The following is a 12,814-nucleotide window of genomic DNA, read 5'->3' as shown; positions in this document are numbered from 1 at the left end:
TCCCCAGGGCCAATCTGGAGGAGGGACAGGCGGGAGGCCTTGCCCAGGCCACACCCTCCCTGTGGGCAGTCCCCTGCCAGCTGCCTTCCAAGCAGAGGCAAGGAAAGGAGGGCCCCGCTCCGGCCAGGCTATTCCCTCATCTGCCATCTGACAGCAACATTGCGAGGCTGGAATCCTCATCCCCATTCCACAGATGAAGAGTCAGAGGTTCAGAAACTGCCCCAAGTCTCACAGTACATGGGAGGAGTGAAACCCAGCAACTTTTCAGGAAGTGCATTGTCCTCCACATCAGTGATGGAACCGGAGGAGCTCAGGTTCCAGGGGTATGAAGATGCAGGCAGAAACTCCCAGAATTAACGTTTCTGTGGCTAGAAAGTAGGGGTCATTTTCTCATTGATGTTCTTCTGTTCAACTACATGGGTAACCTAGATTGAAAGAATATGCATTTTCCACTAAAATTATAAAGCAAATGTAATTTTAAATTATTTCACTTAGAAACGTGGCAATGTGAATTTTTACTGTCCCTGAGGGGGTGCCCGAGGTAGGGAAGAGGTGGGAGGCTGGTTGCTTGCCTGAACAACCCCTTCTACACCCCCAGTGAGTGGGTTTCCCTAGCAGCCTGTCCCACTGCTGAGCAAACCAAGGCCCTGGAATCTTGAGGGACAGGTCCAAGGACCCAGTCCAAGGGAGGAAAGGTGTCTACCTCCAGAAATGAGCTCAGGAGTTCTTGCGCCTGCCTCTGATGCCCATAGATTTTCCAACCTGCAATCAGCCTTTTCTTTTGCATTGGAAAATAAAATGATGAATCCACGTGGGGCCAAGTGGGAGGCGCAGACACAGGGGCAGCCCTTGGGAGGCAGCAAGTAACACTCTGAAGAGCTGAGCCCTAGGCCAGGAGAACGGGGCTCTCATTAGGGCCCTACCACTGGCTCTGACGGGCTACTCACTCCCCTTCCCTGTGCCTCAGTTCCTTCATCCAGAAAATAAAGATGTAAACTAGATGAAGAGGGTGTTTTAGTTTAAGGTTACCCAGAATCAGACTCTAAGACAAGATGTGAGGGCAAGTAGATTTAATTGGGAGTGATCCCAGGAAACGCTGGTCGTGGGATGAGGGAAATGAGACAGGGAAGAGAAGGATCCAATAACAGACGTGTTATGAAGCAAGTTCCCGCTGTGGGCAAGTGGAATTTAGCCCTGTTGGGGCACTTGGGGAAGCCAGGGGAGAAGATGCACCTCAGAGTTATCCCACTCAAGGTCAGGGGAACTGGGGTATTAATCTGCCAGCTTCTGCCAGTCCTGGTTGAGAATGGCCAGAGGAGGCCAGGCATGATGGCTCATCCCAGCACTTTGGGAGGCAGAGGCCGGTGGATCACCTGAGGTCAGGAGTTCAAGACCAGCCTGGTCAACATGGTAAAACCCTGTCTCTACTAAAAATATAAAAAATTAGCTGGGCACGGTGATGGGCACCTGTCATCCCAGCTACTTGGGAGGCTGAGGGAGGAGAATCGCTTGAACTCGGGAGGCGGAGGTTGCAGTAAGCCAAGATTGAGCCATTGCACTCCAGCCTGGGCAACAAGAGCGAAACTTCATCTCAAAAAAAAAAAAAAAAAAAAGAGACTAGCCAGAGGGTGTTAATTCCTTGCACCTCTGGGCTGCCTTAGGCAAGGAGATGCCAGTGTTGGCAACTTGGCAACTGCATGCTAGGCTAATATGTCCTGAAATGGAAAGGGTTAATAGCATGGGCAGGGCATCCATGGTCCCTGCTAAAGACACTAACTAGATTTTATATGGCAGGCCAACTGCAACTGATGGGAAAAGGCTCTCTGGAACGTGGGTTCAGGACTGTGATTGACCAGTGATGCCTGCCGTGGGTGTAAGAGTGGAGAGGGGTATCAGACATGATGACCATTTGCCATTCCTGAACCTATTAATGCCCTTCAGCCTCTGGCCTTCCTTGACTCTGTGATTCTTAAGTGTTCCTCTTAAAAAAAGACTCCTCGGGGCTTTGAAATGCCCTTTTGTCTGCTGAGTCCGGATACAGCCACATATGATTTTGCTGAAAGCACTGTGTCTCTCCAGGGCTCAGGCTGTCACCAAGAACCCTTGGGGAAAAGGCAGCAAGGGGCCTGGTGACATGAAGGAGAGGCCCTGGAGCCTCAATTCTTGAACTTCCTGGAATCATATCCCCTCCAATTCACAGTCTCACTCTCAAGGGGAGGACACGGATGGAATGGAGGCAGATATTATTTACTGAGCAGCTACTATGCTCCAGGCACTACACCAGCCACCTTACACACGCCCTCTCCCTTGATCTTCACAACAACTCTGTAAGATAGGTAATATTATTACACCCATTTGACAGATGTGGAAACTGGGTTCAGAGAGGTTAAGTAACTTGCCAAAGCCACACAGTGAGTAAACAGCAGAGCAGAGATTTTAAGCCAGGTCAGTTTTGACTCTAAGCCTGTGGACCTGTGGAGTTGATTCGCACTCCCTCCCTTGTGGATGAGAATTTCTGATGATCACATGTCCGTCAACACTTAGTACCATCAGACTTTTTGACTTCCACCAGCCTGACAACTGTGAAATACCATCAGTGGCTCACCACTGTCAGGATTTGCAGTCCTCTTTTGCTTAACCTCAGACGTGTCTCATTCTAAAGCAGGGAGAGCCTGGGCGCTGTGGCTCGTACCTGTAATCCCAGCACTTTGGGAGGCCAAAGTGGGCAGATCACTTGAGATCAGGAGTTTGAGACCAGCCTGGCCAACATGGTGAAACCCCATCTCTACTAAAAATACAAAAATTAGCTGGGCATGGTGGCGCATGCCTGTAATCCCAGCTACTTGGGAGGCTGAGATGGGAGAATTGCTTGAATGAACGGAAGGCAGAGGTTGCAGTGAGCCGAGATCGTGCCACTGCACTCCAGCCTGGGTGACAGAGTGAGACTATGTCTCAAAATAAATAAATAAATAAATAAATAAATAAATAAATAAATAAATAAAGCAGGGAGAATGGTGAGCAGCAGCTTAAGGTGGTGCCCATATGGGGGTTAGAGGAGGAAATTGAAAAGAGTGGAAACAGGGCTGCCAAAGTCCCTCAGGGAAACTCAGAACTTTGATCAGCAGAGTCAAAGGGACCTCAGGCTCAAAAAGCACAACGGCCTCATTTTACAGAAGGGGGATCTAAAGTCTGGAAAGAAGAGGGAACTTGCGCAAGGCCATACCATGGTCAGTGCCCTAGCACAGCGAGCACTCCTTCCACAGCAGCAGATGGCCTCAGGAATGTTGGCATGTGCAGCCTCAATTTGAGACGGAGTCTCACTCTGTCGCCCAGGCTGGAGTGCAGTGGCGCGATCTTGGCTCACTGCAAACTCTTCCTCCCAGGTTCATGCCATTCTCCTGCCTCAGCTTCCGAGTAGCTGGGACTACAGGCGCCTGCCACCACGCCTGGCTAATTTTTTGTATTTTTAGTAAAGACAGGGTTTCACTGTGTTAGGATGGTCTTGATCTCCTGACCTCGTGATTTGCCCACCTCGGCCTCCCAAAGTTCTGGGATTACAGGTGTGAGCCACCATGCCCTGTCCAGCCTCAATTATTTTTAGCCTCACTGTCTCTCTTGCCTAGGGTAGAGGCCCCAGGCTGCCAACCTTGTGTGTCCCAGCAGTTGCTCCTGAAGGGCACGGTTCAGATGCTGGGCCCACGTTGTCCCCTCCTTCAGCTCTCTTTCTGGTTAGTTAGAACTGATGGCAGGGGCTTTCACTGCCTGTTCTTGTCCTAGTGGGAGGCAGTTGTTGAGATAGTTATATCATGAAGATTAATGGCTTGGGCTGTAGTAAACGACCTCCACTTCCATCCTGCTGGGCCCTTGGCCTTGACTGGGACCTCTGGGCCAGGGCTGGGTAAACTTCTAGCAAGAGCATATGTTTTGGAGCTGATAGTCCAAATGGTCTCACCACTAGCTGAGTGATCTTGGCTGGGTCACTTAACCTCTCTGAGCTTCAACTTTCCCATCTCCCACTCTAGACTTCTTTCCCCTTATTCCTGAAGAAAGAGGAGGACAGGAGATCCTACCCCACTGGGTGGACCTCTCTGTCCTCCCTCCTCACCCAACACCATGCTAAGCCCACTCTCTTCACCTGCTCCAAAATCCTTCTCCCTGCCAGGCCCCCAGAAAAATGTTTCAAAACCTTAAGAAAAATATGGAAAGGTGGCCGGGTGTGGTGGCTCACGCCTGTAATCCCAGCACTTTGGGAGGCCAAGGCGGGTGGATCACAAGGTCAGGAGATCGAGACCATCCTAGCTAACACAGTGAAACCCTGTCTGTACTAAAAAAAATACAAAAAATTAGGCAAGCATGATGGCGGGCGCCTGTAGTCCCAGCTACTCGGGAGGCTGAGGCAGGAGAATGGCGTAAACCCAGGAGGCGGAGCTTGCAGTGAGCCGACATTGCACCACTGCACTCCAGCCTGGGCGACAGAGGGAGACTCTGTCTCAAAAAAAAAAAAAAAAAGAAAAGAAAAAGAAAAAAAAAATATATATGGAAAGGTAGGAAGAACAATGTAAATAATGTAACAAATAATCATGAATCCAATGAGTTAACGAATGTTAACATGTAGTCAGTTTTGCTCCAGATTTTTTTCAGCACAATTCAGGGCCTCTGTTGTTTTCCCCAGTTGTATTTCTTCTCCTTCCTCTCCAGAGTTGATCAGTTTCCTGAGTATGGCATGTATTCTTCGCTAACTGGTTTGTATATTTTTAACATATGGGTATATATACATGAAAAATGTGTAGTGCTGCCTTTATGGCTTTTTAAAAACATTGACATAAATATCATCTTAGTGTACATATCTCTATTGCTCTTTACACACACACACACGCACAGACACATCTAGTTAGTGTGCATATCTCTCCTGCTCTTTACACACAAACACAAACACATGCACACACACACACACACACACCCCTAGAATCACAGTGTAGCAAACTGCTCCTCAAAGGGAGTGACCTTGCATTCCCATCAGTAGTATGTGAGAGCTCTTGTCTCCCCAGTCTCACCAGCTCTTGAAATTGCCAGACTTCCTGACACCTGCCAGTCTGGTAGGTGTGGAATGGGATAGTCCTACTGCTACCACCAATTGCTAACATTTATGGAGTTCTTTACTTTTGTCACATACTGTACTACATGCTTTATGTATATTCACTGATTTTGTCCTCCACAGGAGATGGAGACTATTATTATTTCCATTTTACACATGAGAAAACTGAGGCACAGAGACATGAAGTTACTTGCCCACGGTTTGCAGCCACAAAGTGGCAGAGCCAGAATTCAGACCTGGCTGGCTGAATTCACTCTTATCCTTACCTACGAATTCACTCTTATCCTCACCACTCGAAAGTGTGGCCAGTGGATCAGCAGCACCCACATCACCTGGGAGCCGGTTAGAGATGCAGATTCCCAGGGCTCCCCAGACCTACCACACCAGAATCTGCATATTGACAAAATGCCCAGGAGATTCAAAAGCACATTACTTTGGAAAAGCACCGCCCTACCCTGTGTCGTCATGCAGCTCCTTTTAAAATATACAAGTGGATTTCCTCGCTCACGAATTGCCTTTTCATATCTATTGCCCATTTTTCTATGGGTGGTTGGTCTTTTCCTTGTTGATGTATGAATTTCTTTATGATGGATTTGAATCATTTGTTACATGGGTTGTGAATCTCTCTCCCAGTCTGTGGTTTGTCACTTCGTAGGATGACTTCTGCTGGCTCCTTCTACCTTTCTAAATCCATCGTTCTCGCCAGGAGCCTTTTTTGCCTTTGCCAATACCTATATTCTTTATGCTCTGTGTCTGCCTTTTAGCCTGGCTGTGGCTAAGGGAGAGTCACTGGACACCAGGTCAGCAAACCTCAGCTTGAGTCAGACAGACCTGGGTTTTCATCCTGACTGCCAAATTGAGACCTATCTAATTTAAGGTGGGGAGCCGCAGACTCTCTCAGTCTGTTTCCTCATTTGAAAAATGGGGATAAGAGGCCGGGCCAGTTGGCTCACGCCTGTAATCCCAGCACTTTTGGGAGGCCGAGGCAGGCGGATCACGACGTCAGGAGATTGAGACCATTCTGGCTAATATGGTGAAACCCCATCTCTACTAAAAATACAAAAAATGAGCCGGGCGTGGTGGCGGCGCCTGGTGGCGGCGCCTGTAGTCCCAGCTACTCGGGAGGCTGAGGCAGGAGAATGGCGGGAACCCAGGAGGCGGAGCTTGCAATGAGCTGAGATTGCGCCACTGCACTCCAGCCTGGGCGATAGAGTGAGACTACGTCTCAAAAAAAAAAAGAAAAAGAAAAAGAAAAAGAAAAAAGAAAAATGGAGATAAGAATCCTTAATTCGGCCGGGCGCGGTGGCTCAAGCCTGTAATCCCAGCACTTTGGGAGGCCGAGACGGGCGGATCACGAGGTCAGGAGATCGAGACCATCCTGGCTAATACGGTGAAACCCCGTCTCTACTAAAAAATACAAAAAACTAGCCGGGCGACGAGGCGGGCGCCTGTAGTCCCAGCTACTCGGGAGGCTGAGACAGGAGAATGGCGTGAACCCGGGAGGCGGAGCTTGCAGTGAGCTGAGAGCCGGCCACTGCACTCCAGCCTGGGCGGCAGAGCAAGACTCCGTCTCAAAAAAAAAAAAAAAAAAAAAAAAAAAAAAAAAAAAAAAAAAAAGAATCCTTAATTCAAAGAGTGGTGGCTGGAATGAAGTGAGTGCACATATGTGACACTGTCCTGCACCCTCTAAGGGTGGAATATTGTTTCTGAATGCCTTGGTCTGTTTCCAGTTTCAGAGATTGACCCAGGGACCTCAGAGATCTGCTTCTAGACCTGCCTATTGGTGAGGCCCAGCCTCTGCTTCAGCCTAGATCATTCCTTCTCTATCCCTCCCACAACTCTGGGATACTGGCTGGCTGCCTCTCCTCTCTGTTTACTCAACTGTATAATATACAAGTTAAACCTCATCCTGCTTTCCTAGATGGATGTGCACGTTTGTTACACAGGTAAACGTGTGTCATGGGGGTTTGTTGTACCGATTATTAAGCCGAGTATCCATTAGTTATTTTTTCTGATCCTCTCCCTCCTCCCACCCTCTACCTACAATTGGCCCAGGTGTGTGTTGTTCCCCTCTATGTGTCCATGTGTTCATCATTCAGCTCCCACTTATAAGTGAGAACATGTGGTGTTTGGTTTTCTGTTTCTGTTAGTTTGCTAAGGATAATGGCCTCCAGCTCCATCCATGTCCCTGCAAAGGATATAATCTTGTTCTTTTTATGGCTGCATAGTATTCCATGGTGCATATGTACCACCTTTTCTTTATCCAGTCTATCACTGATGGGTATTTGGATTGATTCCATGTCTTTGCTATTCTGGATAGTGCTGCAATGAACATATGCATGCATGTGTCTTTATAATAGAACGATTTCTATTCCTTTGGGTATATACCCAGTAATGTGATTGCTGGATTGAATGGTATCTCTGACTTTAGCATTTTAGGTCTCCAAGGAAGACACTGTCTTCCACAATGGTTGAACTAATTTACACTCCCACCAACAGTGCTTAAGTGTTCCTTTTTCTCCACAACCTCACCAGCATCTGTTATTTTTTTGACCTTTTAATAATAGTCATTCTGACTGGTGTGAGATGGTAGCTCCGTGTGTGTGTGTGTGTGTGATGTTTTTGAGACAGAGTCTCGCTCTCTCACCAGGTTGGAGTGCAGTGGCACGATCTTGGCTCACTGCAACCTCTGCCTTCCTGGTTCAAGCGATTTCCCTGCCTTAGCATCCTGAGTAGCTGGGACTACAGGTGTGTACCACCACACCCAGCTAATTTTTCTTTTTCTTTCTTTTTTTTTTTTTTTTTGTATTTTAGTAGAGACAGGAGTACCATGTTGGCCAGGATGGTCTTGATCTCCCGACCTTGTGATCCGCCCACCTCGGTCTCCCAAAGTGCTGGGATTACAGGCGTGAGCCACTGTGCCTGGCCTGTGGTTTTGATTTGCATTTCTCTAATGATCAGCGATGTTGAGCTTTTTTTTTTTTTTTTTTTGGAGACGGAGTCTCGCTCTGTCGCCCAGGCTGGAGTAGTGCAGTGGCCAGATCTCAGCTCACTGCAAGCTCCGCCTCCCGGGTTCACGCCATTCTCCTGCCTCAGCCTCCGGAGTAGCTGGGACTACAGGCGCCCGCCACCTCGCCCGGCTAGTTTTTTGTATTTTTTAGTAGAGACGGGGGTTTCACCGTGTTAGCCAGGATGGTCTCGATCTCCTGACCTCGTGATCCGCCCGTCTCGGCCTCCCAAAGTGCTGGGATTACAGGCTTGAGCCACCGCGCCCGGCCGATGTTGAGCTTTTATTCATATGCTTGTTGGCGGCATGTATATATTCTTTTGAGAAGTGTCTGTTCAAGTCCATTGCCCACTTTTTAATGGGGTTTTTTCTTGTAAATTTGTTTAAGTTCCTTTAGATGCTAGATATTAGACCTTTGTCAGATGCATAGTTTGCAAATATTTTCTCCCATTCTGAATGTTGTCTGTTTACTCTGTTGACAGTTTCTTTTGCTGTGCAGAATCTCTGGTTTAATTAGATCCCATTGATCAATTTTTGCTTTTGTTGCAATTGCTTTTGGTGTTGTCATCATGAAATCTTTGCCTGTGCCTATGTCCTGAATGGCGTTGCTTAAGCTGTCTTCCGGGTTTTTGTAGTTTTGGGTTTTATATTTAAGTCTTTAATCCACTAGATGGATGTTATAAGAATCCATTTAAGGCGACAGGTGCGAGTGCTACAAAGGGCTTTGCAAATGTCACGGGGAATCAACAAACAAACCCCATCTTGTGAATTACCTATTTAGACACTTTTACAAGATAGCATTATTTTTTAATGCAGATGATCCAAGTTTTATTAAAGTTTACATACTGAAGCATAAATAAATGAACAGATTTGTAGCTCCAATAATGATGGCATGATATACACCTGGAGGTAACATTAGCAACAGCTTTTGTTGAAACCTTTCATTTTCAATCAGGTGCTGATTTTTCTTCCACCCAAGTCTTCAATTATTGCTGTTCTAACACTGCAAAAACAATTCAAGCATAAAAAAGCACACAAGAGGCAGTAAAATAAGCCGAAATAATTTAAAATTGAACAAGAAAACAAAATAATTTACTCTTAAAATGAAAAAAGTAAAATTAACCTCTAAACCAGGGGTCTGGTGAACTTGGATGGGAAAAATTTTAAATCTTCCTTTTCACCAACTGCTAACTGAAATATAACATCTCCTTCAATTACGAATATAGGAAACAGTCCACAGTAGGATCAGAGTACCTGTGACTTTGTCACCAGTAGAAATGAGACATTTATATATATTACAGTTGTTAGACATTTCAAAATATGAATTTGAATTTATAGTAATTTTAGAACCACCATGCAATCTTATTTTGTGTTAATAAAGTATGTATGTTGCTGGATCATAAAACTTTGAAAACATCTTAACATGATCAGTTTCCTTTATATTTAGTTTTATGCATTTGAAAACATTACTATGAGAGGGGGTCCACAGGCTTCACTGGATCACCAGAAAGCTCAATGGCACAAAAAAGTTTGAAACAAAGGTCATTAATATCACAGGAAGAGAGTACTTAATAGTGAAATAGGGTGGGCATGGTAGCTCACGTCTGCAATCCCAACACTTTGGGAGGCTGAGGCAAGTGGATCACCTGAAGACAGGAGTTCGAGACCAGCCTGGGCAACACGGCGAAACCCCATCTTTACTAAAAATACAAAAATTAGGCGAGCATTGTGGCGCACACCTGTAGTACCAGCTACTTGGGAGGCTGAGGCACAAGAATTGCTTGAACCTGGGAGCTGTGGAAGTTGCAGTGAGTCAAGATTGTACCAGTGTACTCCAGCCTGGGTAATAGTGTGAGACTCCATCTCAAAAAAAAAAAAAAAAAAAGTGAAATATATGAAGCTGACTTCAACAGTAACAGATTTCAGAAAAGGTCTGAGAACTGTGCTCCAGAATTTAATTACCACAAGGAGTTAGAAAATCCACACCACAATCCAGCTTCCCAAACAGAAGACTAAATTTCCCACTATCCCTGTCTTTACCACTGTACATACCCCCACCCTAGACTCCAGTGTAGAACAAGTAGTCAAGGAAAGAGAGATTAAAACGGTCATGCATGCAGATGATACTCAAATGCAAACAGGACAGGCTTCGCAACTAGAAACCTGGTGGGAGGGGTGCAAGAGCACGCTGGGTTCCTAGAGACTGGTTGGCAAATGTAGAATTAGAGGACGGTGATAAGAAACCAGGGATCCATGGGCAGCCTTCCCAGTTTGCTTGGCAACATTCTGTTGCCAGGCTGTGACCAGGACTCAGAGCCGAGTCCTAGGTTTACCATCCAGACAGCAATGTGGGGGAGCAGAGAGAGCGTTATAGAGAAAAGTTTAAAAATATAAGTAAAATGAAAGGAAATAGTATTCTTGGATGTTCAAAAAAGTACTCTGAGGCTAAGATGATTGTTGGCCTCTGGACTTGCCCTCTCTGGTCTATCTTCCACATTGCTATCCGAGTGAATCATTCCAACACTGTATGGAACCCTCTTGCTTAAAATCTTTCAGTGGCTCTCTACTGTGTTCAGGATCGAGTGCAGGTTTAAAGTGCAGGTTTATTATCTGGTCTGCCTAGCCCCATCTTTTGTCATGCTTTTGTATGCTTTATCTCGGCCTACTCAACAATCTGCAGTGCCCCACCCTCTGGCCTCTAGGTCTTTGAGCACAGTGTCCCCACTGTCTGGTACACTGCTCACTGTATTAATAGTGTTTGGCTTCCCCTTTCTCTTCAGGTTTAAGCTTGGCTATCACTTTCTCCCAGAAGTCGTCCTGTGTGCTCCCATAATGCACAGAGCCCCTCCTATGTGCTCTGTGCTTATCTGGTCATAGCACTTAACCACAATAATAGTCTCCTTTAGAGTCTGAGCGACCGGAGTCAGGCACTAGGTCTTATTGCGGTCCTAGCATTTAGCATAGGGCCCGCCATTCAGGATCTCAGGTGGTTGTTGAATGGTTAAATTGTGGACCTATAAAGGCAGAGCTGAGCAAAATTACTGCCTTGGTGTGGTGGTGACAGTAACTGGAAATCTCTGTCAGTGATTGCCTACATGTGCACTTGATATTTGAGTCCACAAAAATTATAATGGAACTACTTTATATCTTTAAAAAATTCATAACAATAACGGCTCATTTATCTAAGATAAATCCAGACAAATAACAAAGGGAAAATTGTTTGCTTCTGGCTGGAAGATAAGCTCAGACAGCGCAGGGTTTTGTGCTGAGCAGCAGCTCAGATTGCCTAATGATGCACCACAGGGATTTCTGAGATAAGACTGACCAGATCATCTAGTAATTTCTGATTTACTACAAAACATATCATAAATGAAAGGTGCCCGTGAAGTTTTGTGAAAAAACTAGGAATCTAGGCCTAGCTCATTCATTATGGTGATTAGTACTGCTTTAATGTAATTGCCTGAATTAACATGTCTCTTAGATGAGGGACCTGAGCCAAGAAGGACCTTAGAAGTCTGGGAGGTTTGAACCAGAGACCCAAGGGTCTGGAGAATTTGCCTAGGACCAAGACCAGATTCTCAAGATGCTTTCTGTGTGGAAGGAAATAAGACTATGACTGTTTTATGGAAACAAGGAGCTAAGTAAACTCAGGCACATCCAAGAAGGGCAAAACCGTTACTTTAGGAGAAGGGGCTTGGAAGCTCAGTTTTGTTGCTTTGGTTGGGATTTTCAAGATCGGAAACATTTTTATGCTGTACATATTTTGGGGATTTTTTTTCAAAAGTAAGATCTTTCTTCTCAAAAGCAGATTCTGTGCTTCAGAATTTAATTATCACAAGGAGTCAGAAAATCAACACTACAATCCAGCTTCCCAAACAGAAGACTAAATTTCCCATTATCTCAATCTTTATCACAGTACGTACCCCCACCCTAGACGCTAGTATACAACAAGTAGTTAAGGAAAGATTAAAATGGTTACTTGTGCTGATGGTACTCCAATACAAACATCAGTCTGGCTTAATTATGCTAAAAAAGAGGAGACAAATATTTGAGTGCCTACTAAATATCAAGAATGTCTTGGTATTTTCACATATAAGGAATTCTCTCAACAAGAGGGGCGATATTTGTCTAAACTTGGATCAATACTTTGAAGAGAAATGAAGGTATCTCAGGCACTTCTCAGTCAGGAAGCAAAGAGAAATGAAATCAAGGGAAGGTGGAAGAATATAGGACAACTGTACAATTGCTCCTTCTTTTTTTTTTTTTAAAAGAGATGGAAGTCTCATCATATTGCCCAGGATGGTCTTGAACTCCTGGCCCCAAGTGATCTAGATAATTCTTTGTTTTGTTTTTATAAGGGAGGGTCTTTTCTAACAGTGGGCTCTCTGATTCCTGCGAGACAGCAGCATTTTATATGTTTCTCCCTGTTTGCTTAACTGGATGCATTACAATTAAACCTGTGCCTGATCAATTAAACCTGTGCCTGATTAAGGAAACTATGCACTCATGATGGGAGACAAAACAACAGGGCTTTTTATTTTTTTAAAGGTAACTCCTATCCACTCCCCATGTTTTATACATAGTCCCTATATTTATTTGTATTTTTTTTGTACAGAGAGGGACTTGCTATGTTGCCCAGGTTGGTCTCGAACTCCTGACCTCAAGTGATCCTCCCACCTTGGCCTCCCAAAGTACTGGGATTACAGGCGTGA

Source organism: Rhinopithecus roxellana, chromosome 12, assembly GCF_007565055.1.
Source record: "Rhinopithecus roxellana isolate Shanxi Qingling chromosome 12, ASM756505v1, whole genome shotgun sequence".
In the NCBI taxonomy this organism is placed as follows: domain Eukaryota; kingdom Metazoa; phylum Chordata; class Mammalia; order Primates; family Cercopithecidae; genus Rhinopithecus; species Rhinopithecus roxellana.
The sequence above is the reverse complement of the archived record's forward strand: the minus strand, read 5'-3'. Positions refer to the sequence as shown.